Genomic DNA, 18,645 nt, shown 5'->3' with positions numbered 1-18,645 from the left:
AAATAAATATTTACATGCATGCAACTTAGAAACAACTAATCCTAAAGTCAATCAAGAAATTAAATCAAACTTAATATAACTTTAGAGTATTATCCCTCTTAGCTCACATGGTATGCTCCACCCTTCTAAGGAGACACACCAGGAAGGTAAACCCCAATTAACACAACACAAACTGAAATAAAGAAATTAAACAAACTATCTGTTCTATAAATAAATCCCAATTAACACAACACAAACTGAAATAAAGAAATTAAACAAAACTATCTATTCTATAAATAAACCCCAATTAACATAACACAAACTGAAATAAAGAAATAAAACAAACTATCTGTTCTATAAATAAATATCAATTAATAGGGATGGAGCCTCTGCTCTCCATCACATTTCCTCCCCCCTTCACCCAGGACAACAGTTGTTCAATCCTCATACATTCTAGACAGACAGTCAGCGACAAGGTTAGACTTCCCTGACCGATATTGCACTGTAAAATCAAAAGGCTGCAATGACAGATACCATCTTGCAATACGCATATTAGAGTCTTTCATTTGGTGCAACCATTTCAGCGCCCTATGATCTGTTTCAAGGGTAAAAGAGCGCCCCAACAGATAATACCGCAATGATTCCACAGCCCACTTAACTGCGAGGCATTCTTTTTCAACTGTGGAATACCTGGTCTCTCTGTCCTGAAGTTTCCTGCTGAGAAAAACAGTGGGATGTCTCTCACCATCAATGTCCTGCAGCAACACTGCACCAAGGCCTACTCCAGAGGCATCAGTTTGCAGTATAAACGGGACATCAAAGTCTGGACTGTAGAGAACAGAGTCACTGGAGATTGCAGACTTCAGGTCCTTAAAAGCTTTATCACACTCCTCAGTCCACTTGACTTTATTTGGTGCAGAGACTTTTGTTAAATCCGTCAGAACAGCAGCCCTCTCTGCAAAATGGGGAATAAACTTACTGTACCACCCCACTAAGCCAACAAAAGCACGGACCTTCCTTTTAGTTGTGGGAACTGGGTACGCGTGAATAGCTTCTACTTTCCCTACTTGAGGTCTAACTTGTCCCTGTCCCACCACATAGCCTAGGTACTCTACCTGCCTCTGAGCCAACTTACATTTGTGAGGGTTAATTGTGAGCCCTGCAGATCTGATGAGCTGTAAAACATGCTGCAGATGATTAACATGCTCCTCCCACGTCTGGCTGAAAATCACCACATCATCCAGGTATGCTGCAGCAAAGTCAGATGCCTCCATCAGCACCTGGTTCATGAGGCGCTGAAACGTTGCCGGTGCCCCCTGTAGGCCAAAGGGCATCACCTTGAACTGGAAAACCCCAAAAGGTGTTTTAAAAGCAGTCAACTCTTTCGCCTCTGATGCCAGGGCCAGTTGCCAGTAGCCCTTGCTGAGGTAAAGTGTGGTGATAAAATTGCACCTCCCAACTCTCTCCAAAAGTTCATCAATGCGAGGCATTGGGTAGGGGTCAAACTTAGAGACACTATTGAGGTATCTAAAATCAATACAAAATCTTAAAGTGCCATCCTTTTTTGGTACTAGCACGACTGGACTGCACCATTCACTCACAGAGGGCTCAATGATCCCCAGCTCCAACATGAACTGCACCTCATTCTTGAGTTGTGGGACAAGACGTTCTGGAACCCTGTAGAACTTCCTGCGCGGTGCAGCGTCATCTCTGAGGTGAACCTTGTGCTGTATCAGGCTTGTGAACCCAGGTTTTTCCTGAAACAGCTCTGGATCCAAAAGGGGCTTTATGTCCTGCTGCTGAGAATGCTGGAGATGAGAGACAGAAATAGAAACTGGTACAGAGCTACAGGCTGGAAAAAATAGCTCATCTTCCTCTTCATCATCCACCACCTGCACAAAGAGGTGGGGCAAAACAGTCTCTGCATGCTCCTCACTCTGCAATGGATCCTGTTGAGATGACTGTGAAGCAGATGACATATTAAACTGTTGTGGAGACCTGTGGTATTGTTTCAGAAGATTAACATGGAAGGTTTGATGTTTCTTCTTCCTTTCAGGCATATACAGTTCATAATTAAGCTTCCCGAAACGTCGCATGACCTCATACGGGCCCTGCCATTTAGCAAGAAGCTTATTATCACTAGTGGGGAGCAACAACAACACTTGCTGTCCAGGATGCAAGCTCCTCTCCCTGGCATTTTTATCATACCAGGTTTTCTGTTTAGTCTGAGCTGCTTTCATGTGCTGATGTGCCAATACAGCCATTTGCTCCAGTTTCTCTCTCATTTTTATCACATAGGACACCACATGCTCACCCGATGGACTTGGGCTCTCCCATTGTTCTTTAAGAAGATCCAACGGTCCCCTCACCTGTCGTCCGTACAGCAACTCGAATGGAGAGAATCCAGTTGATGCTTGTGGAACTTCTCTATATGCAAAAAGCATATAGGGCAGCCACTTGTCCCAGTCTGTGCCAGTCTCTGAAAAACTTCCGCAGCATGTTCTTCAGTGTTTGGTTAAAACGTTCAACCAGTCCATCTGACTGGGGGTGGTATGGGGTGGTGTTTATACCCTTTATACCTAACAACTGATAAACCTGCTTTAAGAGTTTTGACAGAAAATTAGTCCCACAGTCTGTAAGGATTTCTTTAGGGATGCCTACGCGTGAAAACAGATGCAGCAAACAGTTAGCCACTTGTTTAGCTTTCACTGATCTTAAAGGAAAAGCCTCGGGGTATCTAGTAGCATAATCACAGATAACCAGAATGTAGCGGTTACCGGAGGAGCTTTTCTCCAGGGGACCTACAACATCCATTCCTATCCTTTCAAATGGAGTGTGTATGATAGGTAATGGCTGTAGATGAGCTCTAGATACACCTCTGTTGGTCGTCAACTGACATGTGTGACAGGAAGAGCAGAATTTTTGCACTTGTGTGTAAATGCCTGGCCACACAAACCGACTGGCTATTCTATGAAGGGATTTCTGGAACCCAAGGTGCCCGGCCCAAGGAACTGAATGACCGAGTTCCATCACTTTTTCCCTCAGCTGCTGTGGCAAAGCAATGGCTTCCGATTCACCTTTGACCTGATAAAGGACACCCCTCCGCACAACATAAGTTGCATCTTCCAAGACACTTGTTTTTCCCTGCTTCTTTCCCTCAACTTCAATAACCTTATCAAACCATGGTTTTAATGTTGGGTCTGACCTCTGATAGGCAGAAATATCTGAAGGAATATCAAAGTCAAATAAAGGGCAGGGTTTCATCTTTTCATCCACCTCCATTCTGACTGTACCTGAAAACTTATCCTTTCTCCTTTCAGCTCTGGATTTAGATGGTTTTACTGGGCCCACCTCCAGTTCGACATCATAGAATGGTAATTCTTGAAGTGGGTTCTGTGCTTCCTGAGCTCTAGTTGTGACCAAACTCCAGATTGGAGAAGAAATTTCTGCTTCTGCTATTTTGGGGACATTTATCTGCAAGGGTACAGTGTTCTGGATCCTGAACTGTGTGTCCTCATGGCTTCTAACAAGAGTCAAATGTTCAGCTTCTGTGCTTGACACTAAATCAGTTAATGTGGGAACATCCAAGCCCAAAATGACAGCATAGGGGAGCCTTGGTGCTAATGCTACAGGTAATAAAAATGTTTGACCTCCTATAGTTAAATAAATCTCAGCTACAGGATACTCCATTTCGTCACCATGGATGCAACTTATTTTTGTCTTAGTATCACTCCACTGCTCTCTTGGCACCAAGCTAGAAAGAACTACAGATTTAAAACTTCCTGTGTCTAATAAAGCTGTTTCACGTTGACCATTTACTAGCACAGGGACTGTGTGAGCAAGTTCCTGGGCGGGGGATGGGGAAGGTGGTCTGGGAACCGAACATAGAAGGGAGGGCTTACTCCGTGTAGTGGCCGGACATGTGTACTGTGTATGACCTATCCTGTTACACTGAAAACACCTTACATCTTGCTTTGAGGAGGAGTAATTCTTAGCAGGATTGGGTTTAGCCACTGAAAAACTCCTAGTCTGACCCATAGCACCACCCCTTTCACCCCCATCAGACTTACTTCTTCCTGCAGGAAAGTTGTCACGCCCAAAGTTGGTTCTTCTGGCTCCCGTCCTTGCTGACAAGAAGACCTCTGCCAGACTTGCAGCCTCGTCTGCAGACTTTGGGGCTCGTTCTCTGATCCACACCTCCAAGTCTGGATTCACCATCCTGAGGAACTGCTCCATGATCATCAGTTCTGCAATGTCCTTCACTGTTGACTTCTCTGGTTTGACCCACTTATAGAACATGTCCTTGAGTCGAACATAAAGTTCTTTTGGTGTCTCACCCTGATGAACATCCAGGGATCGAAACCTCCTTCTATAGGTGTCGGCCGTTATGTCATATTTGGTCAATATGGCATCTTTCACCTTGTCATAAATGTGAGAATGTGCAATGTCCATCAGCACATAAGCACTACGTGCTTTCCCAGTAAGTAGTGGAACCAGTCGGACCGCCCACTCTTCTTTAGGCCACTGACATACCTTATACATCCTTTCAAAAGTTGTTAAGAAATGCTCCACATCATCATCAGAAGTCAGTGGAAGCAGCTTCGGCTCCCTCTGTCCAGCTGGTAATCGGTAGAACATCTGACTTTGTTCATCATCATCTCCTTGATCAACATACGTTTGAGGATCTTCCTCCATGTTGTCACCATCATGCTGTCGTTCCTCTTTCAGTTCCTCCACATGAGCCTGGAGTTGTCGAAACTGATGTTGTAAATTCTTCCATCTCACTTCTTGGCGTGCTGATTCCTTCTCCATCTGCTGGTCTCTGGCAGTTTGAGACTGCATCATTGATTGGACAAGGCTTGCCAGCTGATCCAGTTTGTCATCAGTGCTAGCACCAGGAGCAGCCTCAGCTCCACTCATAGTTGTAGTACTGTCTTGAGTCTCGGCCTCATTATTTCTTTTTCCACCTCTGGGCATCATTGCCTCATTGTTCCTCCAAAGCCACACTTCTGACACCACTTGTCACTCTCCGAGGGCGGCACTGCGTTAGAAGGAGGTGAGGCAATGCAACAAGACTTGGTGGAATATGTTTTATTGGTGCTGCAGTTCACCAATACACCGACACCCATTTCTTTCACTGCCAAGCACAGCAGCTTGCTTTAGCTTTTGGCCACTCCCACTCCACACCAGGTGAAGGGGTGACAAAACAACCATAAATTATTTACAAACCCAACACAAAATAAAGAGTACAAATAAATATTTACATGCATGCAACTTAGAAACAACTAATCCTAAAGTCAATCAAGAAAATAAATCAAACTTAATATAACTTAACTTTAGAGTATTATCCTTCTTAGCTCACATGGTATGCTCCACCCTTCTAAGGAGACACACCAGGAAGGTAAACCCCAATTAACACAACACAAACTGAAATAAAGAAATGAAACAAAAACTATCTGTTATATAAATAAACCCCAATTAACACAACACAAACTGAAATAAAGAAATGAAACAAAAACTATCTGTTCTATAAATAAACCCCAATTAACACAACACAAACTGAAATAAAGAAATGAAACAAACTATCTGTTCTATAAATAAATATCAATTAATAGGGATGGAGCCTCTGCTCTCCATCACAAAGGATATTGGGGTCCTGTTCACAAGATGGGGTGAATGGAGCGAAAGACAGAATGTTTGATCCAGCTGCTGCTGTAATCAGGACACTGTACTGGTCTATAACGAAGAGAGAGCTGCACTGAAATGCAAAGCTCTAAATTTCATGATCTGTCCAGATTCTTACCCTTGACTATGGTCATGAAGTCTGACTTCTGACTGAAAGAACAAGATTAGGGATAAAAGCAGCTTAAATTAGCTTTCTCTGCAGGATGGCTTAGCAATAATCTAGAGGTTCAGAGTATAGCATCCACATCAAGAGGAGTCAGCTGAGGTGTTTTGAACATGTTTTTCAGATGCCCTGGAGGAGTTTTGGGCAGATAATGAGTTTTAATAAAGTCTAGGTGGAAGTAAAACTGAATAAACTAATTACTCGCCTTCATCCACCTACTACACAGCCAATCAGCTTCGAACCATGCCTCCTCGAAAGCCAATCAGCATCCAAAGTTAATCTTAAAAGGCCTCTGAACGGTAACTCGTCTGCTACCTTGTGTTCAGGCGATGGTTGCGCTGTGTGACTTCATTCAGATGATCCTTTTTCAAACCACCTCCAGCCCCTCTTCTAACATCATAGCTAAAACATCATCAGAGTGTCATTCCTCCTAGACTTACTGCATTCCGTGTCTCATTTCAACCGGTCCGACAGAAGACCGCCATGTTGAGCCTGGTTCTGCCAGAGGTTTCTTCCCAATGGGGAGTTTTTCCTCTCCACTGTCCCTTCATGCTTGCTCATCATGGACAGTTTATTTCAGCCTGTGTTAGCCAAACTGGACTTCCATCTTCCAGGTCCCTGAGTGAAGCTCTAGCATCAGCTCCAGCAGCTAACAGATCTCCCAATAAAGCTCAGCAGACCGTCTTGCCAACCAACAGTCTACAGACTGACCAACTTCATCTATCTCCACTCCACACCAGTTTCAGGCCTGGGGGAAACAACCCTGTTCTTTATTCCTGTTCATGCATATCCATCCAAATTCAGCGCTATGTTTTCTGCAAAGGTCTGAGTGCCAAGACTAAGTACTTGTATCAATACATTTCTTCTAATCGGCTTTTTTCTCCGTGTGAGTTTTTCAGATTGAAGTTTTTTTTTATCTAATGCAGAGGATAAAAATTGTGGTATCATGACTGCTCCTGGCAATGGCTCACCTTGTACCTTTTTTTAGAGCAATCATTTTTTGTGTGTGTTTGTGTTGTATAGTATCTAGTGCAGCGGTCTTCAATTGCAGTCCTCGAGATCCAGTGTCCTGAAACTTCTGGAAGTGTCCATGGGCCAACATGTGTGAATCAGATAGCTGAATTACTCAGGTGTGCTGAAGCAATGACGCATATAAATGTTTCAAGACAATGTACTGCTGGTAGGATGTCCCTCTTTCTACTCTGGATGTAATTTCCTGGTCATCCCTAACTTCCTCTCTGGTACGTCTCAGCCCCCTGATCTCAAATTAAGTTTTAATTGCCCAATTTCCCCCCCAAAAAATGTTCAAACATGATAAACCAAGCCCAAAAACAGAACTCTACCAAAATAACTTCATTCTAGGTGCTAACATAAAGAACTCGAGCACAAACTGACCTACCAAATAAGACATGAGGGAAACTTAAATAGTGGTTCAGACCATTAATAGACACGGGGGGAAAAAACGTATTAACAAACTAACATACAACCAAACTTCATTAAACAGACAAATGCTTGCCAGATAAGTTATTTTTAAAATTGAATAAATATCACACAACTATCCAAAAGAATATCTAAACAAATAATGAACAAATTTCCAGCGGTGTGACCCACTAAGGAGGCTGCAACGACCGTATACGGAGAAGAAAGCTGGAGCTCATTGTAGCAAGTAAAAAAAAAAAAGGAAACTAATCCACTGTATCAAAATATGCATCTTAATAATTCCTCAATATTATTAATAACTGACAAATAAAGTTTATATATAAATAAATGTGTGCACTGCAAATAGCAAACTAAAAAAGTGTGTGACGGCAGGCTATCACACACTTCAAATACTGCTATCTTCCATACACTATTTTATAGTTTTTCACCTATTTGAACATTTCTAAATGAATCTATTTTTCTAACACTAGCCTTTTTCACTGTATATCAAATCTGTGTCATTTTAAGGTTCAGGCTTCACAGAGTATTATTCCTACATGATATTTCTAGTTTTCTTTAGAACATGATACACCATAAAAATCCTTGAAATATAACCATTATATAGTACCATTAACTGGTCACTTGCATATGGATGGGATTTGAGGTGCAAATGCACATTGATTCACTAGAGGTGAACTGCAGTGCATATCTACATTTGCACTCTGGAGAGGGGTTTGGTTAGTATGGGTGTTCTGTAAAGTTAAAAAAGAGAGAAATTGAACTTTATTAATCTGACAATGGAGAAATTAACTCTCTGCATTTAACCCATCCTCTCTAGAAAGCAGAGGGCTGCCACTGTGTGGTGCCCAGGGTGCTTGCTCAGGGACCCAGAATGCAAGGTGTGGGGATCAAACTGGGTATTTGCAACTACCTCAGAGCACAAGTGCAATGCTCTAAATCACTAGGCCAACACTCCCCCCAAGTTGTAGGATTTTCCATCGTAATTGCCTCTTTTTGACTTTTCAGCTTTGGGTAATTTTTTTTTTTTTTTTTTTGAGGAATTATTATTGTCTCTCTTTATAACAGTGGGTTTTTTTATAACAATAACACAAATTTGTCTGAGTGTAGGGTTTTCACAATTCATGCTAGGGTCAAAAGATAATTGAATGCAGCAATCTTATCATATCTTATCAGTAATCTTATCATATCTAATCTTAATCATCTTATTTATTGAGTGATTATCTAGTATATAAATGCATAAATGGAGTGACTCATACCCAACAAGAAATGTTTCCCTGTGATAACATCTGGATAATTTCTGATTAGCCAGTAAATGATCTTAAATTTTCAAAATACCTTTAACATTTATTGCTTTGTTATTGATGTTCTGATGTAAATCATATATATATTAGGAACACAGTAAAATTATTCTATCGAGAGAACAAATAATGGATTAACATTTGTCCCAAAGAAACCTAGGAAAAATGAATTCACCGACAAAATAAGAAAGTACCCTTTACTTAAGTTTGTGTTTGCCATGAGAAGAGAGCATTTATTCAGAAAGTTTATTGAAAGCTTAAGACCAAAAGTCGTTGTCCCTAGTGTGTCGTTGCTGTAAATCAATTATGGTAATTGGCAAAAAAAGAGAAGTTCAGTCTGACTGTGTGAAATGACCTGCACTTGAACCTGCTAATCAGCTTCAGGACTCATTGATTTAATGTCGGCAAGAAGCTGCCAGTTGAGACACAAAGAGGTAGAGGCGAAAAGGAGTCGTATTGATTTTATAGCAGGCAGCTCCTCTGAGCCTCAGCAAGAGAGCACATCCACAGGCATCAGTCACACGATGGAAGACAGGGAAGTGCCTAAGCAGATTTAGTTCTAAATCCCACTGAGTTCCTGCCCATCACCCCTGTTCCTTCTCCCACCTCCATGGCACCATAGCGTCTTCTAAAAATAAAAGCATGGACACAAAAGTGAGAATGTAGATGGAACAGATGAAATGATTAAGAAGTTAACTATAAAGGATCAGTTGCCAGCAATCTTTTTAAGTCTAAAGTGCGTTCAGACCAGAAACGTTCTGGGCGTCCAAAATTCTTAAATTCTAAAAACTTGGAAGCTTCATAAAATGCTGGTTGAGACGCTTTGACAGTCGAATTTTTGAGTTGCTCTTTTCTGTCATGCAGGTTAGAGAGCAGCTTGGCTTTATTTGCTTTGATGAGCATACCGGCAGGTTGCAGTGCTGGGACTCCCTAGTAAAGGCTGTCTGTGATTTTTTCCTTCGTATCAGCTCGATCTAAATATAAAACATTGTTTAGATTCGTGGTAAAAAAAAAAACATAGGTACCAGAATATAAAACGGAATTTTTTTTTTCAGGCAGCTTTGAACATTTTTTGTTAATATAGGTAGTTATAAACTGTTCTGCCACAGTTCAGTATAAAATGATTGGTTGACACTCTACATGAAGCTGAGTTCTTAACTCCAAAGTTTAGCGCCCCAATGCTCGAGCCCGCCGCTCCCAATGCTGGGACTCACCACAGGACCATTTGATGCCGCTTGATGCTGTCTACTATAGACTTTGTGTTGTGGGATTTTTATTCAGCAAGGAGGGAGGGACCACAACTCAGTAAAACAGGGAAAGATCAAATTATTCAAAGGCAAATATATTCAAAAGCATAAAGTTCTTGAAGGCTCCTGCTTGCAGATTAGACACTGCATATTGAAAATAAATCTAACAACAAAAGAAGACAATGTAATTTTGCAGCTTCTGCAATTGCCATTTAAGCATGGGGCTTCTGTGTTTTACAATAAAACAGTTTGTTTAACCAGTAGCTCATGTGAAAACTTAAGATTGATCTGGCAAAGAGACCTTGAATGCAATATAGACAAGGACACATGGGAACAAATATTGGCCGATAATGGTAAATATATCAAAGAAGTACGGTGTAAATTTATTCAATATAAAATTCTACATAGGTTCTATTGGACCCCATGCAGACTTTTTACAATAGGATTAATAAGAAGTAATATATGCTGGAAGTGTAAAAAAGAAACAGGAACTTTTCTACACCTTATATGGGAATGTACCTTCAGAGGCGTGCACAGACATTTTGGGGGGCAGGTGCTCAGGAGGGGGGGAGGGCACTTTTTAGCGCACGTGTAACACTTAATTATAAAAAAAAATACACGGATGTTGAATGAAATTTGACTTTAATTTGTAACATTCTCTAAACGTGAGTTTAGAGAATGTCACACCACCAACAGAACAGACTAAAGTGTACTTCTTTCATCTGGCTCATCTCCCTGTTTTCCCTCATCCATCTGCTCTCCCTCATCCTGGTCTTTTTCTGTCTCTGTGTCTTCCCTGAACTCTCCCTCATCTCCTGTCCTGGTAGATGTTGATGGTATAGAGCTTCCCTGCTGTGACTGGCTACAATATAATAATAATAACTATCATGACAATAATAATAATAATAATAATAATAATAATAATAATAATAATAGCTTTAACAAATATGCCACATTAGTTTAAATAATGGGCTATTAGGGCAACATGACTGGAAGTCTTGTCACGTGGATATGACTTATGGTAGCCTACAAAATAATAGCTATTTTAATACCTGCTGATTTTGTACAAACCACTTAAAAATAAAATGTGAACAGCTTTTAAGATTTTTCAATACGATTAACCCTCCTTTCTTGGCATTGTGCTGCAATTACTAAATCAATATACAATTAAGACAATAAAGAGACCAAAATGTGTTAATTTATGTTGCCTAACAAAACCTATACAACAGAAAATGTTTGTCTTAACACATAGATTTGTATGGAAGGATTAGGGCCACTGGAAAAAAAAAAAAGTTGACTGACTTTTAAATTTTATTTAAAGGGTTAGGGTCAAAAAGTCAGAATTCTGACTTTTTTCTCAGAATTCAGTCAGAATTCTATGATTAAAGTCAGAATTCTGAGAAAAAAAGTCAGAATTCTGAGAAAAAAAAAGTCAGAATTCTGAGATTAAAGTCAGAATTCTGACTTTTTTCCCATACTAAACTGAAATAAAATTTAAAAATCAGTTAACTTGTTTTTTTTTTTCAGTAGCCCTAATCCTCTTCTGTAGATTTGCATTTTGCAAACTCTACCGAAATTATTTGTAGCCTATGTGGTCGTCCTCACGTTATCTGTCATTGACTTGGGCCACAGTGTAAAACTTTCAGAATCAGGTTTATTGCCATTGTTAGTGAAGGAGTTCACAAACTAGGAATGTTTTGTGGTACAATCGTGCAACATGAAACATATAATATGGAATAGGTAAATAAAATTATAAAAATATCTAAAAACTGTGGGTATACAGCATGCAATAAAATAGACTAATATATACACTTAAGATAAAAATATGGTTATAAAATATAAAAAGTAAAATAGCATCTTACAAGGAGACAACTAGTTTATCAGGTGACCAGTCGGCCAAAATGCTTGTTTGGTGCTGCTGAATGAGACATTTTAATGCCCAACAAAATGATTCTGCTTGATCTGTATATTACCTGGCTAATGGGGCACGGGAGAAGCAGCCTGTCAGCGACCGTTCCTGCTATCTGAAAACTGCTATGATGCTGCGCATCTGGCATGCCCTGCGGCGACCGAGCGAGGTCACGTGACAAAGGAAGAGAGATACTGTAGGCTGGTCGGCTGGTGGCTCATTTCGGGGCATTGTTTCAGTCGTTTTTAATGGCTCAGGTTTTCAAAAGATCATTTCAAAACCGACCTCAGTAAAATCTTAATATATTAATAATAATAATAATAATAAAAAAAACGAGTTTCAAAAGGGCATTTTCTTTGATAAAGGGCAAACTTCCTAGTGCTTTAGCACCACCTAGTGTCTATGTATGCACGCCCCTGTGTACCTTGGTTAAACCATTCTGGGACAAGATAATTAAATTCCTAGGGACATGGATGGATATGACCCTCCCACTGTGTCCGCGTCTATGTCTTCTTGGAGACAAATCAGCAATACCACAGCTCACAAAAGGGGTACACTCAGTGTTGATGGCTGGGCTAGCTTCAGCTGCAAGAGTTATACTGAGACACTGGAAGGCATCTGAACACCCCACATTCCAGGAATGGAAAGTGTTAATGACTGAAACGGTATCATATGAGGTTATGCTAACTAGACTGAGAAGCAAAGGACAGGTGGGGTTAAATAATTGGTATTTCTTTCAAGTCTACCTGACTTCTCAGTAGCGATCCTTTTTTATTTTATCTTTTTCACCTATTTATTCCTTAGTTATTATTATTTGTTTGTTTTCTTTCCCCTTCATCATCCAGGAACACCGTCTATTTTTGCTTTTATCCTTATAGTTAAGTTAATTGTCTGACCATGTGTTATAAGCTGTTACTTTTTGTATACTATGCCATGCAAGCTTTGTATCGTACTTGTTTGATTGTTTAAAGGAAAATAAAAAACTTTAATAACAAAACAAAAAAAAGGCTCCTGCTCTCAGAAAGTCAAAGAGCCCCGAAGGAGGATGAGCATACAATTTTATACATCACAGAGGAGGGTTGCCTGCTACCTGGAGACAGTAAGTGGTTTATACCCTAAACCTGTCTGTTATCAACTTTCCTCCTTAGCTGGTCTTGGCAGAAATAGATTGGCTTTGCATCTAATCTATGTCCAACTCCTTCAAAACAATCAGAAGGACAGTTTTAAAAAGACGTTAAGATGCAGCATGGACCTCCTCCTAAAGTAGTTATGATGAAAATCTTCTAAAGCAAAACAGAATAAACAGTCAAAGTTCAAAAGCTGAAAACTTTCCACCACACTTGAGAACGAGTAGGTATCTACATTGTAGAGGACCAATTGTGACATAATAAAAAGTAAAAAATACCGAGAAATGTATTTATATCTAAAACTAATAGGTTCACAGTGATTTAATGAATTTAGCGTTAAGCAGTAAAAATCAGAGTCTGGAAGCGGCCATTTTTGCCCAAATATAGTAACCCCTCCCTCCTGCCATCTTCCAGCAGTGATGTCACGGTGCGGTAAGCCTAGCGCCATTCTCCCCGCTTTACAAGCTAAATCAATGGGAACTACTAGACACATCTGCAATCAACAACAATTATTGAAGATTTCCAGAGGACTTCACCATTGAAATTCACCAGAGATATAGTGAAACTGACATGAAACTGACATGCCCACGTGCATGGCAGCTGGATGCTGGAATACATCGGGTAATAGTGGAAAAAAAAAGATAGTTATTTCGCTTTTCCGATTCCTGATCCTCCACGGACGGGTTGGTCGTTGGATTGCCAACTTGAAGAGGGAGGATTTGCCATCGAACTTCTGGCCAGAGAAAAAACCCGTAATATGTAGCCAACATTTGGAAGAAGAATGTTTTCACGGTGACTTTGATAGTAACGCGTTGTGACAAACACCAGATACAGCACTGGGACTTGATCAACAGCTGATACCGCACTGTGACGTCACAAACCAGTAGGTGGCAGTAGTGTTCTTTGAGAAACATGGATGCCTCCAATAAAGCACATTCAAATGAAAATTACTCTTATTTAAAACATTTATTGAAGTCATTTATTGAAAGGTATGTAATAATTTCATACTTGAAGTACTTTCAGAAGTTTGTATTCTGAATATGACTTTTTCTTTCAAATTATACTATACTGTATCTAGTTTTTATCTTCTCAGTGCACAGAAAACCAAAATTTAACAAATGTTCTAAAAACTTCAGATATTTAAAATGAAAATCTCCCTCTTAAAAATAAACAATGAAAATAGCTGTCATTTTTTTTAAAGCTATTATCTTGGCATGAAATATAAGTTCTGTTTCATTAGAAGCCTTCAGATTTCACACCTTATCTCCTGCCCCATCAGGTTCTCCACTGGTAAAGAACCTGACCATTGCCATTCTCCAGCTTAGTGAGTCAGGTGAGTTAACACACCTGAGGGAGAAGTGGTGGGCCAGCAGCTGTGTTGGGTTGTTGAAGCTCAAATATCTGATGAAGCCAACATTTGGAAGAAGAATGTTTTCAAGATGACTTGGATAATTGCGCGTTGTGACAAACACCAGATACAGCACTGGGACTTGATCAACAGCCGATACCGCACCGTCACAAACCAGTAGGTGGCAGTAGTGTTCTTTGACAAACATGGATGCCTCCAGTAAAGCACATTCACATTAAAATTACTCTTAATTAAAAACACTGATCATTTATCTCTTTTAAAAGTCAGGTTGTGTGGGAGTTAAATTTATTTCATGTGGGATCCATTACCTAGACGAAACCCAAACATACGGAGGGATCATAAACAATCTCCACATTAAAATACCACAGACAATTTTCGTTTCCAGGACCTCTTTGTTGGAAAATTTCTTACACCTCAACCTTAATGAGTGGGTGTTTGGTCCAAGTGGAATTTTTGAACATGATTAGCAACCAGATTGTGTTGACTAGTTTGCAGGTAAAAGCTCATATTATTTTGAATTGGTAGTCTATAAAGAATGAAAAGACTCAACAAGTTGGGATATAGGCTACATGTGAATAAATAAATTAAGTCTATACATGGTACATATTGTATGTCTGTTTTATTCAGCTGTTATTCAGTATTTGAACATTTGCTATTGTTTTATATTTAAAAACATTTGCTGTGTGACTTTCCTTGAAATTTAAACTGTGTGATCAAACATTTGAAGCTTAATGTGACTATGATGTTATAAAGACAGAAAATGAGACCAAAGTGTTGTTTTTATTCTTTGACTCTAAATTTTAACCTGAGCAGAAAAAAAGATGTAGGCATCAATTCAGAGAAGGGGAGCACACTCCATTAAATCAATTTGCTCTGCATGCTGCAGGAGCCTGGCCAGTGGGATAATTATTTGGGAAGGGTGATCACAGAACATTTTAATGATCATTCCATTTGTTACCCCCCAAATACATGTGATGAAATGACACTGCAGTGGAGCATAATTTTGATAGTGAAAATGAGGTAAAGCACATAAAGTGATGCAGAGGCTTAAACTTTCTGTGCAGGTTTTTCTTTAGAAATGTCTGGATGCTGTCAAGGCTTAGAACAGTAGAGTTGAGAATTCAGGACTGAGAAACAGATTCCTAAAAATATTTACTGGAAACTGAACCGCTGGGACCAGCGTCATCATCCAAGGCAGAAACCTCTGCAGGAGGAGACAACAGGTTAGTCGCCATGTCTTTCTGGAAGTGGATGATAACAAACATGTGAGTCATTAACCTGGTCTTGTAGTTCAGTCTGAGTCCAGAGGGTGAGGTTGATTACTTGCTGGTCGCTGCCAACTCGACGCAGCGGTTGCCACACACAGAGTCAAAGACGCTAATGAATCTGAGGTTGGAGGACAGGCAGGAGATCAGAACTGAGCAGACGAAGGCAGGATAATCTAGAGGGTGAAGCCAAAGCCGATTACGGTGACGTTCTCGGTTTTTAGAGCCAGGACGTCAGAGATCCAGTGAGTATCCAGAACAGAGTCAGATCACAGTACCAGGTATGGTTCCCAGACAGGCAGAGTTCCAGCAAACATATCAGACAGGGACAGGCAGGCTCAGAGGTCCAGAGACAGAACAGGTCAGGATCCGTAATCAGAATACAGGTACGCTAGAATACTTCTCACCAACGGCTCGAAAATAATCTGGCAATGATGACTGGTCTGAAGGCTGGTTAAATAGAGAATAATACAGGTGGATAAGATAAGCTGGCGATGAAAACTGGGTGGGGGTAAGCAGGTGTGTGAAATGAGTAATCAGACCAGACATCCATGCCAAGATCCATGGTTGGCTGAGGGTTGTAAATGAGGATGGAAGATTCTATATTCATTCTGAATATAAAGATGACCAAATTTTACCTTTAGAATTGGCTAGGGGATTGAAATAATCAAGTTGATTAGAGGTGGATGAAAGGAGTTTTTCTTCCAGTCTTACTCTAAATGTATTTATGCTTTATGTTTCTCTTCTTGAGGTCTTTATTTTTCCTAAGGATGCACCAAAAAGTTTGAGTTATAATTGCTCTCTGTTTAGTATATGTGCATTCTATGCCACGAGTCTCCATAAAATTGCATCACGGTTTTAAAGGAAAAGACTGAGGTAAGGAAGAGCAGACTGATGTCAACTTCAAGTGACATAAAAAGATTTCAGGAGGTTGTTGGGAATAATCAAAATGGCTAAATCCAATTATTGCAATATTATTTACTTACTATTTTATTGTTTCCTTTTTATTTGTAAACTGCAAAACAATCCCATAAACAGGACCCTATTTTAAAGCTACATTATTTTGAATGCAAGCATAGTGAAAAAAATGTATTGAAGTTCTACCATCTGCTTTTCATGGGTTGCATAGTGATACACATTTATCAGACCAAGTAGTTTGGTTAATTACACAATTTGTTATTCATTTATCTAATACTTGCAAAGTTGCAAACCATATTTCACATTATAACACTAAAAAGAATAAAAAAGCAAACCAATAACTTCAAGTCATTATGTGTTTACAATCAAGTTTTGCATTAAAATGAACAAGTATATTGGATCTGATCACAAATGAAAGCTTTTGTGTGATGAATCTACCAAATTGTTCCATGCTATTTCAAGGGACTTCTCTTTTGTGTGACACCTGATGTCTTTTTCTCTTCCTGTCTGCATGTGGATTTACTGGACTTCCTCTAAACTGTCACCTCCCCCTACCATATTCGAAGAACCACCTGTCATATACAAGCTGATTTAAATAGCTAATCAGGGCCATTCAGTCTCCTGCAATAACTCCTGCAGAAAAATCATAGTGTCAGAACCCTCTTTTCAATACCAACCATGAATTTTCATGACGCTCCACATGCTCATTACCAGAGCTTGAGTGCAAGCTGGGAAATCAGAGGCATAGGTCATAGCACTGCGGGTGGAGAAGGAAGCTTTTTTGTTGCTCTCTCCCTCTCTGGACTGCGGTGTAGGCGCCCTCAAGGTTGGAAGATTAGCATACATCATCAGATTTGGGTATTCAGAGGCGTTTTAGGCACCGAGGCCTCAGCTTATGCATACATGTACGTGTCATTAGCCTATGTGCCTTTGATAATAGATCATCTTGTATACTGCTGTATAATGTTCTATAGAGTAAATAGATAACCCGGTTTCCTTCTGAGTTTTCAGAGAAAATCACTACCGCTCTGCAAAAATAAGATTGCCCTTCTCATTCTTAGGTCTACACCAATCAATAATTTTGTCTGAGAAGAGCGATGAATTGTTTTGTTTTTAATTATTCTTTTGGTAATATATTTTCAGATAAAATACAGAAATAAGTTTTAAAAACTATGTTACGACCTGGGATTATGGGGGACCAATGCTCCCATGATCAAGAGTACATAAAGAAAAACATAAAAAACTGATCCTGATTTTGACCAATTACAATGGAAAAATAACCACTGTTGGGACTGTGGTTTTAAAGTGGTTGGCAGTCATTTAAACATACCAGATAGTTGACTATATTCTTTACATTTACTGATGTACACATTCAGACAGCCCATCAAGGCCCCGTGGGATTCCACATTGCTACACATTTCATGGACAAGAAAAGTTATGAATGTCAAAAAATCATTGACGATATCTTCACTCTATTTTATGGCTGCCAGTCCGATGTTTGGCTTAAAAAAAGAAGGAACATTGAAGTTGTAAAAATAAGTTTACATTCACCCAAGGATCCCAGAAAACAAAAGAGTCCTATGCTTGCTAGGTTAATTGGGTTGAACTATGGAATTTGACTGCAAAGGTGACATTTCTCAAGTATGTTCTATGTCAAAATGCGAGTCTACCCTGTTTAATATGGAACATAACGATCTAATCCCCATATCATGGTCATTTGGTGCTAGGAAACCTTGTAAGCACTAAGTGATCAAGGGGTTCTATGGTGTAATGGTTAGCACTCTGGACTCTGAATCCAGTGATCTGAGTTCAAATCTCAGTAGGACCTTCTATCTTTGCATCTGGTTGTTGCTTATAATGACTTCCTCTTTGAAACCTTCATCAACTTTATTACTTAAATTAAATGACATGATTAGCTGATCACCCTTATTCAGATGAAAATATAAAGGAAAACTACCACCGTGAAGACCATAATTGTTACTTGTGAGGTTTTACAAAATCAGGTAGGCCAAGAAAGCCTTCTTGGTATCATCCATAATTATGATCATGAGCCTTTTTCAAACATTCAACACTTCCATCACTTCTGATGCTGATTTTGACCATTGTTAATGGAAAAATAAACACCATTGGGAAGGTGGTACTTTAAAGTAGTTGGCAGTCATTTCTAGGGAATCACACAAAACATAAAGGGGTCCAATCTACAGTGTTTAATGGTCAAATTTTTTGTTTGACATATCTACAGTCC

At 39.7% G+C, this 18,645-nt stretch overlaps 1 non-coding gene across 1 annotated transcript; it reads left to right on the top strand.

Moving 5' to 3' along the window:
- Positions 1–18,156: 18,156 nt before the first annotated feature.
- On the top strand, positions 18,157–18,228 carry trnaq-cug. The gene has a single exon. It is a non-coding gene; the product is annotated as a tRNA-Gln (tRNA).
- The last annotated feature ends 417 nt before the right edge of the window (positions 18,229–18,645 follow it).

Source organism: Cyprinodon tularosa, unplaced genomic scaffold (genome assembly GCF_016077235.1).
Source record: "Cyprinodon tularosa strain WSP-4 unplaced genomic scaffold, ASM1607723v1 ctg1037, whole genome shotgun sequence".
Classification (NCBI taxonomy): Eukaryota; Metazoa; Chordata; class Actinopteri; order Cyprinodontiformes; family Cyprinodontidae; genus Cyprinodon; species Cyprinodon tularosa.
Note: the sequence above shows the minus strand (reverse complement) of the source record. Positions and strands in the feature narration are given on the sequence as shown.